Here is a 17185-nt window from a genome sequence, read left to right as displayed (position 1 = left end):
TATGTTTGGGTATTAGGATGTTATGTAGGAAGAGAGCTATTAGTAGATATGTTAGGTAGTGAGATAATTATAGTAAGATGTTATGTAGGATGAGACCAAGAGCATTCCCATTGTGAGATTATGTGTGAGTGAAGTAGAGTTTTAAAGAAAGAGAGACTCTTAGTGGTACGGATAAGAGGTGGGAGAAAATTCCAGTGATGTGCTAAGCAGAAGGATAGAAGATGTTTGCCTGGAGGGCGGGCAGGTTTATGTAGCTCAATTACATTTTGGAAGTCAGATCAGAGCCTACTGTTTGGACGATGGATTTGGAAGGTAGAGGCAAGGAAGGGACAGAGAGAAGGGCAAAAAATAATTTTGTGTGTCTGGATAAGTTGGATTTAAGTAAGATAATTGGGAAGTTCAAGCCAGTTCAGTTGGTGCAGGGAGATGCAGTGATGGGTATTGGATCGGTGGCTAGTTGCAAATTTTGAGATTTTATAGTAACAGGAGGAGAGTTTAGATTTGAGGGAGGATTGCAGATTGGTAAGGATAGAGGCACCATACAGGATGGAAGGGATGAGGTATGTATTGGCAAGAACGAGTCTGGTGGAGGGAGAGACGAAATGGTTGTGGTGATAAAGCATACCGAGTTTCTGGTGTGTTTTTTAATATTTACCTGAATATGGCTATCAAACTTTAGTTGGTCATCAAAGATGATTCCTAACAATTTAGCAGTGGAGACTGTTTCGAGAAGAGTGTTATTTTGGCTGGTGATAAAGAGTTTTTGTCTAGGGTGATGCTTTTAGAGGGTGAGAATATCATTAGTTTGGTCTTGGATGTGTTTAGTGCTAGGTGGTTATCCAGCATCCATTGTTCTGTAGAGGAGAAGGCATATTGGGTTAATTTTGCTAAGGAAGAGGTAGAAGTTGCAAAACAGATAATTGTCAAGTCATCTGCATATCGGATGAGGTTGGCATTAGAGATGGCATGGTGAAAGTCATTAATGAAGACAGTGAATAGTAGGGGCCCTAGAATTGAGCCTTGGGGCATGCCTGTGGGAGTGTTTAGGAATGGTGAAGTAGCTTTTTTCCACTTAACTGCTTGTTTCCTATTTGATAGGTAACTGGTGAAAAAGTTAATAGAGGTGTGGGAAAGATTTAGTTTAGAGAGCTTAGTAAGGAGAAGTTTATGAGAGATGGTGCTGAAGCCCTTAGAGAGGTCTAGGAGGAGGGTGGATACAATATAGCCAGTGTCACGGGCTTTGTTTACGGTTTCTAGGAAGGAGAGGAGAGTGGTGGTGGTGCTATGGCCTGGTCAGAATCCATGTTGGGTGGAAGTAAGAAGGTTATTGTTTATTAGATAGGGTAAGAGTTGTAGGTGGATGCACTTTTCAAGAAGTTTTCAAATAGGGTATAGGATAGATTATTGTTACCACCTTTAAGTAGTGGAATTATATAGGCCTTTTTTCCGGAGCTGGGGGACCTGGCTTTCAGAAATTGATCGATTTATTAGGATGCAGATGGGGAAGGCAATGGCTTCTGCGGCTATCTTAAGGAAGAAGGATGGTATTTCATCAGGAGCATTAGAGCAAGGTTTAAATTTTAGAAGAAGTTTTTTTATGGTAGAGATGGGAGTGGGGTTCATGGAGAAGGGTGCAGGTTGGGAGCTAGAGATACTGGAGGAGGAGGGGATGTGATGAGGTTGTTGTGGGGGATCATGGTTATCAGTGAAGAAAGATGTTAGTTTGGAAATAGATTCAAAGAAGAATGTGTTGAATTGAGTAAATTTGAGTCTGACGCATTTAGGTCGGGGCAAGGGTTTTCTTTTTTGCCTGGGTTAAGAAAAGAGGAGATTCCATCCCAGAATTTTTAGTGTTATTGTTGTGGTGGGCTTGGAGAGTAGAAAAATAGGCTATGTGGTCTGAGTTTATAAGTTTTTTTACTTTGTTGTAAAGTGTTTTGTATTCATTGAAGGAAGTAGTGTTTTTTGTTTTATGACAGCGTTTCCAAGCTTTATCACGGAGACGCATGGTGGCTAGGGTATTCTTAATTAGCCAAGGGATGGGGTTACTTTTAGTGCATTTTGTTTTCCACAGAGCAAAGGAGTCTAGTAGGTTTAAGAAGGTTTCGTTAAAGTGGGTAACAGCATTTTCTAGGGGTAGAGTTTTGAGTGGGTTCCAGTTAATATTCTTTAGTGCATCAGAGAATGCATTGGGGTTAAGGTTTTTTAGGTACTGAGAAGAGGTGTATGTGTGAGAACGTTGTAGGAGTGTGGGAAGGTGATGGGCAAAAGTGGGAAGGTGGTCACCTACAGGGTCTGAAAGAGTATCACTATTGGAGAAGTAGTGAGGATGGGAAACTAGGATCCAGTCTAGGGTACTGCCGCAACAGAAGTCTTTGGAAGGTCTGGTTATGGAGTTAATCAGTTGACTGAAGTTATAAAGATTTATATTTAGAGAGTTAGTAGGAGATTGAATTGTGTCCCAGTTAATATTAACATTCCCCAGGATTATACTTTCATTAGTGATATTGGTTGAGGGCCAGGAGAGAATGTCCTCTAGGATTGATACATTGTCTCCGGGAGGGATATAGAGGGTGGTAATACAGATGATTTTGTGTTTGTTTACCTGAAGGAGGGATAGAAGTAATTCAGCATTACCAAATTTGGGGGCAGGTTTGGAGTAGGGGATCACTGAGGGGGGTGAGGAGTAGGGAAGAGCTACACCACCTCCTTTTTTATGTGTTCTGTCATTTCTGATAACACAGTAGTTGGGTGGAGTTAATTCAGAGTTTTTTTATGTGTGGTTTAAGCCAAGTTTCATTGATGGAAAGAATGTCAGGTTTGTTATGGAGAAGCCAGGCATGGAGGTTAGGGATTTTATTACATACGCTTTGAGCGTTCAATGTTGTGAAGTGGAGGGATGTGCCAGCTGAGTGGGGAGGAAGGGATGGAGACAATGTGATTTGTGAAGGAGAGGGGCCCGGGTTTGGGTGTATGTCCCCAGATGTAAGGATAGAGTTAAAATGGAGAATGTGGGAGAAGAGGTATTTAGGTTGACATAAGTCAGTGCCCTCAGTCTGATCCATTTAAACATTTGTCCTCTTTTACCACATACATTTCAAACTCAACAACTGTGTGTTTGTTTGTTTGAGTACTTTTTTTTTTTTTACATTTTAGACAGTCCCTTACAAGATAATTCAAACATACATGCAATTATCTCAGTATGTGGCTGGCCACAAAAGTAGAAGGCCCATATCAAGTCAGAAAGAATGATGAGCCAAAAGCTAGACTTACTAAATATGGGTGGGGGGAGATCCCTGGTGAGTTTTCTAGATGTGAACAAAAGACAACAGCACACGCATTTTTGCCCATTGTAGTAAATAAATCACAACACAATTTTAGGTTATTGCCTCAGGCAGAGTGGGCAGTCAATGTTGTAACTTGTTGATTACTGGCAGATTTCCACCTTACTAACCATCCCTTCACCCCATCCTCACAGCGTCACTCTAAAAAACTGGAATTGACTGGTCATGAGAAACTACAGTATGTAGACTTCAGAGTTTAATTCAATATATAAATATAGATTTGCAGTTTCAACATTATTTTTTGCGGAGTTTTGTTAACATATGTGTTTGGACTGTTTGCTTTTAGGAGAGAACACTTTACATTTATGCTTCTGTTATCATATGAAATCCTATTTCTAAATTCTTTCACTCATTTTTAGATAGCACATTATATTTCCACATTCTATAAACTATCATATTAAAAACATAAGCATGTATTGTCACTAATAAAACTAAAATGCATACAATTAAAGAGCTTCAAATATACTGCATATAACTAACAAAAATTTTGTATTTGCATAAACCATAGTTTCTAAAACATAAACCAATAAAGCAATGTTTTAACTGCCTCACGTTTTTGACTATTTTTGTTTCTTCAATTAACCCGAAGACAAGATTGTGACTTAACAAAATGAAAAATCATCACTTGATCATACATCTGAAAAAAGTGCATTCAAAGTTTAGCATTCTCAGTCACTTTCAAAATAATAGCAATATTTTTACATACAAAAACTGCTAACATTTTTAAATTAAATCTAAGCTGTAAAATTATAAATATCCTATAATAGGGATGATGCAGACACCATGAAGATTGCTTTAACTATATTTAGCAAGTAATAGCAGATTTAGTACTTAAGAAGCAAAACTTTGTTATGCTAAAGTCATATAGTAAGTGACAACTTTTTTTTTTTTGACATGCTTTTTCATGTTTTGCAAAATTTGTTTAATGTGGTTTTCAGGTGGCTTTATTCTGCATTTCTGTATTTTTTAGTTGTGATGAATAGGGCTTTATATCTATATTACGTATTATATGTAGATAGTTAAGTATGATAACTTGGTAGTATAAATATTTCAGTAAAGGATGTCAAAGGTCTGAAACATGCTCTCCACTATAATACTCATGATGCAGTAGTGATGACATCATACCAAGTAAGCTGTCCTAGAAGCAGTTCCAAAATTTGGCACTGTAAATACACAGAAGCTTGCAGTAGTAAACCAGCCTGCCAAATAGCTGTAACACTGCCAGACAGATTGCCCCATAGTATCTAACAAAACTGCAGTAACAGACAGATTAACAATGTCAAAATGTACAGTGTAAATACAAAATAAAAGTAATATATTAACTAAGCTAAAAACTAAAAATCACTTTCAAATAAGAATCCAGATTTCTGAAAATAGCTACAGTAGTTATCAAAATAAAAAATGATAACAATGCGCTAAGCCCAGACAGCAAAACTTTTGCCATCTTGCCCCAAAACAAGATAGAATAAAAAAGAATATTTTCAGTGGTTAAAGCTCATAACCCAGAAATTATTTTTATAATAATGTATGATAAGTCAGTTATCTGGATAGAAATGCTTAAATTTATGTTTATTCTGGCCTGTCTCTGAATCTCTTGTGCATGTTTTTCTTTTTGATAAATGATAAAAACTCTTCTGCTGGTCCATGCACACAAGTCGGCTGATTCATGCATCCAGGTCTGATTTCTACAACTGTACAGTTTCGGCTGCACTGAAAACATAAGGTAGGGAAATAAAAAAAAAACCTCTATAAAGCATCAAGTATGAGTTGGCTAGAATAGTCTGGTTGCAGAGAAGAATAACATTCTTCCGTGTACTTGAACACAAATCATCTATTCCATTACCTAAATATGGAGTTTGCCATTCCGAATGCCTGACCTCAACTTAAGTTATGAGCTGTTGCCAATTTTCACCACATACCAGCTGCATTATTTTCTTTTATGTTCATTTCATAAAAAGTTAAATATTTATGTGCACAGTGATAACTCGGTGCCTGACACATCAAGTGGGAGGTAGTGCCAGGCAGTTCTCTGGCTAAAGGGCTATTCCTCAGCCTTGTCAGGTGTGGGAACAGACAACAACAAATAATTCAAATCTGTAACAGGCTTCCAGACAATATCTGCATGAATGTGAGGGTCAGGAGAATACACATATTGAAGTCTTGTAATTGTGAAACTCTTTGTAGTAACAGAGAGCAAATGAACAAAGGAGGCCTGAGCTGCCTGATTCTGAAAGTGTGAACAATCTAAGGTGCAAATGCTCAGTTCTGCAGTCCCAGTAAAGTTTTATAGCTAGCCACATGTTTACCATACCAACATCTAAATCAGTGTCCTTTTTCACTTCTGACTAGCTGATCAGCATAGCAATTCAGTGGTGTGATCTCTCCCTCTCAGTGTCATGCTCAAGAGTTTAATCTTGCCTTTAAGTCACTGTTAGCATGGAGTTTTCATATTTTAAGTCTGTGGAGGTTCTTCTTACACCTTGCAAACATATGCTGTTTGACTGGTTGCATTAAATTATCCACATTTATTGTATTTCCCCTTGCCTTTGTGGCCAGTCATGGATAAAAAGGCTCTATAAACTTACCTGGTTAACAAGTGTTAAATAAATGTACCCCCATATTTTTCAATGCCAGCATAGCCTGATCTCTTACTGTAGTCTATCATTTTCACAATGATATTATTTAAGGATAGACAGAGGCTATAGCTGAACACACATGATATTATTCTGCAACATTTATAAAGTGCCTTGGGGCCTCCAAAAAATTCTTGCCATTTTGTATAAATACTTAGATTGCAAGGAAGCCTTGCAACTCCTCTAATTTTAAAGATATATTTGTTCATTTCCAAAGAAAAAAGCTGACACCACCAACTCAAAAGAAAAACTCAAAAACTCTTTAAAACACTGGAAACTGGTTCAGCAAACAAACTGCACCTAATACGTAAAAGAGAGACCACCACACGAGCTAAGGCTAAGCATTTTTGTTCTTTAATAATATAAAAACGGAACTTCATCAGAAGTTTAGTGCAGCATAAAAAAACAAAACACTAAATACATTTCAAAACCTGTCATTTGACAAACTCATTTATTAATTAAAGCTATTATTTCATACATAAAGTTAAAATACAATTGAACATTTAAAACATCACAAACAATTCCTAACAATGTGTTTATACTTAAAAGTGAACACTAATTAAACTTTTAAAAGACTTATCATATTGATGCTTTCATTAATACCTGGTAGCTTGTCTACTTAAAAAAAGATTTACCAGTTAAGTTCTTTCACCGCGAGGTAATTTTTAAAATTACCACTAAAAGAAACTGGATTAATAAAGTCAACCACAAGGAATAAAAACTTTCTCAAATCATTACAAGTTGTGGCATGCTTGGCCAGGGCATTTTTAACATCCTTGTTCTTGACTGCTAAAAGATCTTCCAAGATATGTTTGTTTAGCTTCTTAATAATTTTTCCTATATAAAAACATTGACAAAAGTCACAAGTAGCCAAATAAACAGCATAGGTTGAATTACGAGTGAATTTTCCTTTTGACCATATTTGTAAACTGTTATGCTTTAACACTACATTTGAACCTCTGTTGATAAGCCTACATTGTTTGCACCAATTACAGCGAAACATTCTCTTCCTATTGTACTAGTTATTATACAATACGTTTGAATAATTTTTTAAAGTCATAATTTCTTATACCAAAATTTTAATGTATTACCTAATACTGCACTGAGATCTTTATTACCAGAAACAATTTTCCAATTTTCATTAAGAATTTTATGGCTATCTGGTGCATCAGATGAAACGGGCAGAGGAAACCCTGCAGACATGTTATCTTTATCACTACATTCACTGTTGTCAGAAAAAGGAATTCTACTGATCAAAATCAGCAGATGTTTAGAACTCCTTAGACTCCTAACTTCATCAATTGCCCTGTCAAGATAACCAGAGGTGTAATCTCTGTCCAAAAACATCTGCATTAAATGTAAAACTTTGTTTGCAAAGTTACCATCTATACTAATAGGTTCATAGGTTCATAGGTTCATAGGCATTTATAAGCCTAGCCAGAGTGTGTTGTCTTTCACCACTCCATTGATTAATTAACTGATCCACTGTCAAGCAGAACCAATGAAGTGATCCCAGGGGTGTATTTTCTGTTACCCATCCACTCGTCAAGGTTTCTCTTGAAGAGTGTTAGTGAGGTACGATGATTTATACAAATAAGTTGGCTTCTGACAACATTTTCCTTCATAAAGTCAGGATATTGACTATTAGACATGATAGTTATTGACAAGTGTAATCTTTCTGAAAACGGTACTATTGAAAGTACCCACTAACACATCCATGCGGATATCCAAATCTAAAAATTGATATTAGAATTCTGCACCCCGTTGTGAAATTAAGAAAACCAGTACTGGCATTGAGGTCCTAGAAATATAAGTGTTAAGCTCATCATAGTCATCTTGCCATACAAAAAAATAAGTCATCTATATAATGCTTGTAAAACCCAGCCTTTGAAAAATGTACATTTGCACACAGGTGGTCATGGCTCTGCCAACTCATAACATCATTTGCATACAAAGATATCATCCTGGCACCCATCGCTACTCCTCTTTTTTGTTTGTAGTAATTTTTATTAAAGACAAAAAAATTGTTATCTAAAACAAGCTCAACCAAGGTACATAAACTGTTGACAAAGTTACCATCTATCTTGCCAATTTTAATCACAAAATTCCTGAAATATTCCTTTAGAAGGGCTGGAATATTTCAGGAATACTTTAATCGTTCTCTAGGGTCTCTACAGAGCTAAAGTCTAGTTGGTAGTAGCTGGAGTGCAATTTAATAAGAATGATCTCATAACCAGACTCTCAAGTACTAAGTGTGCCACACAGGAAAATTGCACAAGACCCTTTATGGTTAAAATTGGAAATGGGATCTTTAGAAAAGCGTAGGAGGAAATTACATAGAAAAATGGGAATTGTGGGAATAATACATGCAGAATAATGTTTTGGAAGAAGAATGAGGTTTAAAGGAAGGCAGGAATTGAATGAGCTATGTAATGTTTGATGGAAAATGACTGCATAGAAGATTATATGTGATGTATAATGTTTGCAACTGAAAATATGCAACATGGTTTGTTTTCATTTATATAAATGTATGATTGTCTATGCCATAAGTGATAATTCAATATAGTTGTTTCTTGTTTGTTTGTTTTTTTAAAGATAATCTGTAGCTTTCAAAATTCTTTTAAGTAATTTGCATGAGAAATCATTAAAAAGACTTCCATTTGATCACATAAATAAGAAGGGATACTGCACATTGCAAAAAAAAAAAAAAAAAGAGTGGTTTCATAAGTTGACACTAAAATCAATACTAATTTGAAGTTATAGTAAATGATACAAATATATGACATGAGAACAGTACTAAAGCAGCCAAGGTAAGGTTTTAACAACTGAAGCTGAAAATGTTGACCCATGCTTCAAAACTACCTTAAAATAGAATAAAACATAAGCATACAAACACAGATAATAATGTTACATGATTCACTCATTTCTCCCATATCATTTCCTGCTGGATAACATGTTGGTAGGAGTTAATAAATATCTTACATTCTACTGATCTTAGCATTCATTAAATCATTTGTAAATCACCTGGTTAATCTAATTTAGGGTCACATGGGAGGTGGAACCTTTAACAGCACAAAGCAGGGAAACTAATACTGGATGGGGTAATAATCTATCACAGGATGCACAGGTGCATTTGCTCACACAGGGCATGTATAACTGAGATGAATTTGAAGGATTGTCAATTTAATATAGCATCTGTTTGATGTAGAAGAAAACCAGGCCTTTTCATGCATAAAAGGGAAGGCTGCATTTACTTCACACAGGAAGCACCCCAGCAAAGGATTGAGTCCAGTCCCTGTCCCTGTGAAAGGTCAACACCCTCCCTCCAGTCCTTTAAAAACATTCTAAAAGACTTCATAGCCAAAATTGGTCTTTGTTCTTGCTCAGCCCCAGAATAATCTATATCCCTAAATATGAACAAGGACCTATTCACACCTAACTCCTCCTTACTACTCCTTCTGCACTCACTTCCTTACTTCAATCAATTTATTTCCAGAGACTCTCTATCTAAGTATGTCATAACCCTGTTTTTTTCACTCACTTCACATTTCAATTCCTATTTGAATTACACTAACTTACCTTTAATTTCTTTACTGCGGTGGTGGTGCTGCGGTAGCATTGTCGCCTCACAGTAGGATGTTGTCCTGTTCGATTCTCAGTTAGAGCGTCTTCTAGGTGGAGACATGAGTGAATGGGCGTACCTTCATTGAAAGTTGTGCATCAGGGCCGGCAACTCAGCACGTAAAAATCTACTGCCAATCATTAGCAGACCGGAGTTCCGCTGTGGCGACCCCTAACTGGGAAAAGCCGAAAGACACAACAACAACAACCTTTAATTTCTTTAAACTGGCCAAAATTTCTGTAAAATATTAAATTATTGTTATATAATTTGTATTTACTTTTAACCAATCTTGTCATATTATGTCTGATTTGGTGTGTTTCTTCAAAGTGTAGATGTTTTGTATTATTTATTAAGTTTGTAAAATGATCATTCTTAAAATGTTTTTGTAATACTTTGGAGCTTCCCTCCCTGGGCCTTCACTGAAAATGGCTACCTACCCAGTCAGTCTTTCCCAGTAATCAAATGTCAATAAATAAAGTGGACAAAAATGCATAATGAAGCAGGATCATCTTTGTTTATGTTATGAAGCTTGCCAGTGCATCTATTGCTGTGAAAACAATTTTCTTCACGTCGGTCTTGTGCTCCACTATCATCTGATAGCATCATCAAAATATGAGCTCTTATTCTCACTTAGTTATTTGCCTGATGGATGCTTCTCTCTTGGACTTTATAGTTGCTTTTGAATTGACATGTTTGGTACTGCTGAAGAAAAAACAGTGGTTAAGCAACAGGATATAACAAGTGATACTGGGGGCTGTACCTGTCAACCTCTACAGGGGTTGCCAATGGAATCCGACATGACTTTCCATTAGAACCACCTCTTCTGGACTTAGATTACTTTTCACAGATGGAATCATGGGAAATTAGCTATATGTATCGAAATATGTTGCTGACTACAAACTTGGTAACGTGAATACTTCAGTAAAACATGTCAAAGTTTGGAAGGATGATCTCCAATATATACACTCCTGGTAGAATAGTAACACCAGTAAGTTTAATGCCAGTAAACACAGCATCATGAGATTTGGCAAAAAGGACATAAATTCTGATTACAAAATAAATGACTAAATTATAAAAAACATCATCACTAAAAATCCACGGGCAATGGTTCACTATGTAGCAAAGATTAATAGAGGGACGTCTGATTATGACCAGACAACCAGACATTTATTAGTATTCCCAGAGCCTCAGGAACTGACTGTGGACAGGAGAAGACTAGAGAGGGTGAGTCTAAGGAGCTGACTGAGGACAGGAGAAGAATGGAGAGACTGAGTCTGCCTGCTTCTCTCACGGTGGAAAGGAAGAGGTGCACTTCAAGGAATATGTTACCATTTCACCTACTCAAGTGGATACTAGAAAGCTATTGAAAGCACTTGCCTTGTAAGGGTTGGGGAAGTTGTGGGCTTACATCATCCATGGAAGGAAGTAACAGTCCCATATAATACCCAACCCCAGAGGTACTGGCAGGCATGTGCAAAGAAATGGTAGAGCATAAATTAAAACCTGATTCACCATAAAGATGATAGCACCATTCCCATCATGCCTGCATCTTACCTCTAGGGAAATAAATAGGCCATGGTAATCTTACCATTTGAGGACTAAATGAGCCAGTAAAATGTCTGGAAAGGAGGCTCAATCATAAAGGAAGGACCAACACAAAAATAAATTAATAAATGCAAAGCAACAATAGTAGTAAATAACTTAAATTTTAAGCGTGTATCTATCAACTCAGAAATGCCTATTCTTTGGATAATTCTAAAGGACAAGTGTATTTAAGCTAAGGAAATCCCTTTACACCTCGCTGATAGAGCCCACTATTCAATACAGTGCTGTGTTATATAATTTCTGTGAAGGTAATTGGAAAGATATGATTCCTTACTACCAAACATTGTAGGGGAGGGAAACTTGAGCTATGTAGAAAGGATTCAGGAACTGTCATTATATTATGTTTCTTAAGGTCTCTTCACGGTGAACATTACCTGGTCCATAAAGTAACATTTGATCCATACTCGAGAGGCACTAGAGGGGTTATGAAAGTATAGAGTTATGAAAACCAGCTCACTCCTGCTGAGGTAACTAACACAGGTGGGATAACAACATAAAGGTTTTATCTGTTAGAGTAAGGTTAAGTTTGCCATATTCATTTATCCTTTGTCAAACACTGTCTGGAAGTGGTGAGGTTACATCTCTAGCAAAGACATAGGTTTGGGTAATAAAACAAAATTTAACATCCCAAAGCTATTAAGCTTCATTTATTAACCACTGGGGCAAAAAATTAGTGCCTAGCTCCTGAACTTTTATCCACTGTTGCTGAATTAAGGAAGATATGCTATCAAACATCATATCACTTGCTTTTATCTTACAAAAACTGCAGGACTTCTGAAAGATAATAGCTTCCATCTCTTATGAGCTGCAGCCAAAGAGCAAGCCCTTCATTTGCCTTTTTCTGCAATACCTTCATCGTACGTCATCTTACTATTGTCTTCAAAAGACAACCAGAAGAACAGCGGGAGATGCTTCCTAAGTTGATCCAGAGGGAACCCACTGCAAATATCCTTGCATAGCCAAAATAATGATTTGTGAAAAAAAAGATAGCCATTCAACAGTTCCATAATTCTTCATCTGAATCGAATGTTTATCTTTTTAAACAGGCTACTTCCCTGCCCTTTCCTTCCACCAGAAGCCTTAATATCATCAAGTCAGTTGTGTGACCAAGGAATTAGGAATTAGTGTGTATGACAGTGTGTGTGTGTGTGTGTGTGTGTGTGTGTGTGTGTGTGTGTGTGTGTGTGTGTGTGTGTGTGTGTGTGTGTGTGTATATATATATTTATATATATATATATATATATATATATAAATGGGTTCCATACACTAGATCAAATTTTCACTAATTTGAAATAGTGCATGGAATGCTCACTGCAGCGAAAGTGCACTTAATCGAAAGTGCACTTACGCGAAGTTCAGTACAATGAATGGGTGTTGTACTGAACTTCCGTGCAGTACTCACGAACCTTAAGGTTAGGGCACGGGTCATGGGCTATCACCTTACCATGACCCGTGCCCTAACCCTAAGGTCCATGATGACTGCAGCGCAGTGAAGGACATAGCAATGTCCTCCACTATGGTGTGACAGTCATAAATCTTAGGGTTAGGGCATGGGTTAGAGTAAGGGGATAGCTTTACTAACTATCCCCTTACCCTAACCCACGCCCTAACCCTAAGGTCCGTGACTATCGCACCATAGTGGAAGACATAGCTTGTTTTGTATGTCCTCCAAATACTGAAATATATCAAATTTCAGTATTTTGCGCTCATAAAGTCGAATTCTGGAAAGAATGAATACTCAGAAGAGCGAAATTCAAAATCTCACATACCGGAGATTTTGAATTACCGCTTCTGATGTACACAAACACACACCTTCCTCCCCACACACAAACACATGCTCTGTCCTACATAAAAGCAGAGGAGCAAGTGCCCCTGCACACCCCCATGTGGGAGGCTGCACCCCCCCCACACACACACACACCCTACTTATATATTCTAATTCCGAGGTCGCACTAGATACACAAACACACAAAACACCACCACACAAGTTACATTCTTCTCGCACACACACACACATCATATTAACAAAACACACTAACACACACCACAGCCCCTACCCAAAACCATTAACACATAAGCACTTACCTGAATCCATAACCACAGCGAAACACCAGAAGTGTTAATTCAAAATCTCCGGTATGTGAGATTTTGAATTTCGCGCTTCTGAGTTTTTGTTCTTTCCAGGATTCGACTTTATGGGCATGATATACTGAAATTCGATATTTCAGTATTTCGAGCTTCTAAAGTGAATATATATATATATATATATATATATATATATATATATATATATATATATATATATATATATAGATAGATAGATAGATATAGTTTTATATATATATATATATATATATATATATATATATATATATATATATGGGTCTACTTCTTTTGACCTAACTCCCATTTGCCTGACACCCATTTGCCTGAGACCAAATGACTGAAATTTAATTTGCCTGACACTTCATTTGACTGACAAGTATTATTAGCAAGAAAATGGAATATGCCCCTTTCCCCACTGTAGTGCGACCCTGGAGTTAGAATATATAGTTGGGGGGGGTACAGCCCCACAAGGGGGGGTGTGGAGGGCGAAGCCCCCACTTACTTTTCTTTTACTAAGCAATATTACATCAAAAGTTAACAATATCATCATTTCATATGATATGTGCCCCCCACACACCCACACTTCTGTGAGTTGACACTATTCCTCAACACAAATATTTGCTGCCCATATTTTCTCCTAGCCATAACCATTATCCAGTCTTTTTTTTCATATCCTAGAAGAGCTTTAACCTTGACTGTTTCCAAGTATTTATTACCATTTTAAGAGAGTGAACACTTGAGCCAGCTAGAAAATATAATAATTTAGTTAAAGGAATAATTTTGAGTAAGGTTAGTCCTTTGTCTGCATATTGACAGTGATGCAGCTAAATTTACTGGAATCTGACTAATCTTACCCACAGCTGAGCAAGAGATCCACTTCCACAAAGTGTACATTTAGCTTTAACCACTTTGATGGAAAAGCTATTTTCTAAGATGGTGAAGGTGTACATTCTAAACACAAAACACCATTTTTCTCACATTTAACTTTAAGTTTGGATGCTACTCCAGATTTACTTAACAGACCTAAATCTCTGCTAGGCCGTTCTGGAGTGCTAATATGAGATCATTAACAAAAATGCTTACAACCTCGAGGAACTGCCACCTTCCCAATGTGTCATGCGAGATAAAAAAAAGTCCTACAAAAAAATGGCCGACAGTTTCACAGTTAGCACAAATAACTGAAAAAAGAGCAGGTATCCCTACCCTGTGCCACTAGATGAGGGAACTTTCCCTATGATATAATAACCCATTCTAATATTTCAAAAGAATCAGTGTATATAGTTTGTGCCAGTATCATATTAGCATGGAAGTCAAACACCCTTAAGGTGGTACAGCCAAGAAACCTAGTCAAAGACCTTTTTGGTATCTACTCCCATAACTATCAAAGGAATCATCTGTTACCCTGCCCTGATGGCTCCCATCACTCTATTTACAAAACTTTTTGTCTAGCTGCACCCCCCACCCCAATATGAATAGGTCAGGATGGATGTTCTTACTTAGCAAGCAAATAATCCTTCTGGCTCAAATAGTATATAACGTTTATAGTCGAGATTTAAACAAAATATACTGTAGTGTGTTTTTCATGTGTTTAGCAAGTTTAAGGAGCCTTGTTACTGAAGGATAGCTCCAAGATTTCGATGATAATCCACTGGGATCTGCTTGATGATAATATGATATTTACGGGTGGATATATGAAGACTCTTTGCCTGAGCAATAACTTATCAAGTTCATGCAGTAGATCATACAGAATCGGAGTTTTGCCTGTTTTAAGAAGGTTAACCTTCTCTTCCAGGTCATGTATAATAAATGTAGAATAAGAATATAAAAGGTCCCTTTGAAAGTTTACAAATGAAATGCCCATCAGAAAGAGACCATGCTGCTAGAATCAAGCACTTCCTTGTGGATTTCTATTTCTACTGATGGTTTCCTGATAAGAAAACGTTCTTGCATGACTGAGAATCCTTAAGTGTACCATCACACAGTGATATATTTTAGCTAAATGTGATGGCTAGCTGCATAAATGTAACTTCTAACTTTCTCTAAAGCCATCCTGATTTTAATATCTAATAATCCTGCTTTCTTCTCTAAGGAGGGGAAATAAAAAACATGTTGTCAGTTTTAGTGTAACTTATTAGAGAAGGACACATTACAAGGTCCACAGTTTCCACGTGCTCAGACTGCTACCCATGCATTTTATTGATTAGTCATCTATGCTGATATGCATTGATGTAGCACTTGAACATATCTTGTAATATATGATGATGATAGTATCTTTCTTTGTGAGCCTCACAAAACTATGTACAGAGATCCCGAGATAAAAAAAGGGAAGGTAACCCCCCCCCCCGCCAAACAGCTCTTGGCTGTATGCCTGGTGCCAAACTAACTGCAACACATAGAAATGCATCGTCTAACTGGGCTAACAAAAAAGTCTCAAGCACAGAGTTCTCTTCTGTCACATCCCCAGAAACAAAGACAATATCTAATACCAGGATAGGTGCACACAGAAGTGAGTGAAACTCAAATGATTTCCTAGTTCGAAGACTCCTAGATCAGCCACTCCAAAACTGAAGATTACAGCTTCAACTGCCCTGTTAGTGGAGTGATTTTAACAATTCAGTCTATTTAGGTGTCACCTGAATGAGTTGTTGTTCTTCTTCTTTCGGCTTTTCCCGGTTAGGGGTCGTCACAGCGGAACTCCGGTCCACTAATGATTAGCAGTAGATTTTTTTGCGGGTGCCGAGGTGCCTTGAATAAGTAAGGGTATTAACATTTCTGGCCTAAATCTGCCAAACTCCCAGATTGTCAACCATAATCTTAAAATCCATTTTAATTGATTGACTGATATTTGTGGGTATAGTTACATAATAACCAAAGTAAGCACCATGTCATCCCAAGCTAAGTTGATTCCACATATTTTTCCATTGGTGTCCTGAAAAGAATCCAGCCCAGTCAACCCACATGTCAGCATGGATCCCTCTGCAGAGAGGCCTTTGGAAAAAGTGAATGCTATCCTTGTGAGTTTAGCATTCAATACTTCAGAAAATGAGTTTAGTGAAGGAAGATAATGTTTGAAGTAAAGGCCATTAAGAGGTGGACTAGTTTGTCCATTTGATTAGGCTGCAGTGGCCATTTATGTTCCAGGACACTATCTCTGAAACATTATTATAGTTACCTGTTGAAGCTAATTTGTAAAATACTTCTGATTTCTACATTATCCCTACTGCTGCAAATGCACTAACTACTGCAGACGTATCCGAGAAATGAAAAACAGCAATTGTAGCGGTTTTGCATGGGGAGAGAGCAGAAAAAAATCGGTGGAGCTACGAAACCTACAGCTTTAACAACAGTGGAAATGAAGCCAAGAACATTCTGAAGGGAAGACAGTTATCATTTTTTAAAGAACAGCAATCTCTAGGACATCAGCCAACATGGGTTCACAACATGAAATAGCTGTCAGTCAAAACTGATCCAGTTTTATGACTGCACTACACGTGAGACTGACGGGGAGGACATTGACTAGTTGAAATGCTGACCTCATGCAGACTCTTGATGGCTGACTGACAAGGAGTAGGGTGAGAAAGACATGCATTTACTAGGACTTGACTGACTCACCATTTGAGTTCTTTCTTTATAAAATTGAGAACAGTAATTGGAAAAGTTAGAAAACGAAGATGTGCAGTGCACATAGATTTGATGAACCATTGAATTGTCCTCATGTGAAGTCTGGCAAATTGAGCCACAAGAATAAATTTGGATACGGAAGCCAGCATCCTCAGAAATTCCCTTGCTATGGATTTTGATGAGGTAGATTTAAGGAAGAGATCAGTATCAGAAAATACTTTTTCTGGGGTTAGGAAAGTTCCCACCAGAGAAGT

This window comes from Protopterus annectens, chromosome 11.part0, assembly GCF_019279795.1.
Source record: "Protopterus annectens isolate FY-2018-M chromosome 11.part0, PAN1.0, whole genome shotgun sequence".
In the NCBI taxonomy this organism is placed as follows: Eukaryota; Metazoa; Chordata; order Ceratodontiformes; family Protopteridae; genus Protopterus; species Protopterus annectens.
Note: the sequence above shows the minus strand (reverse complement) of the source record.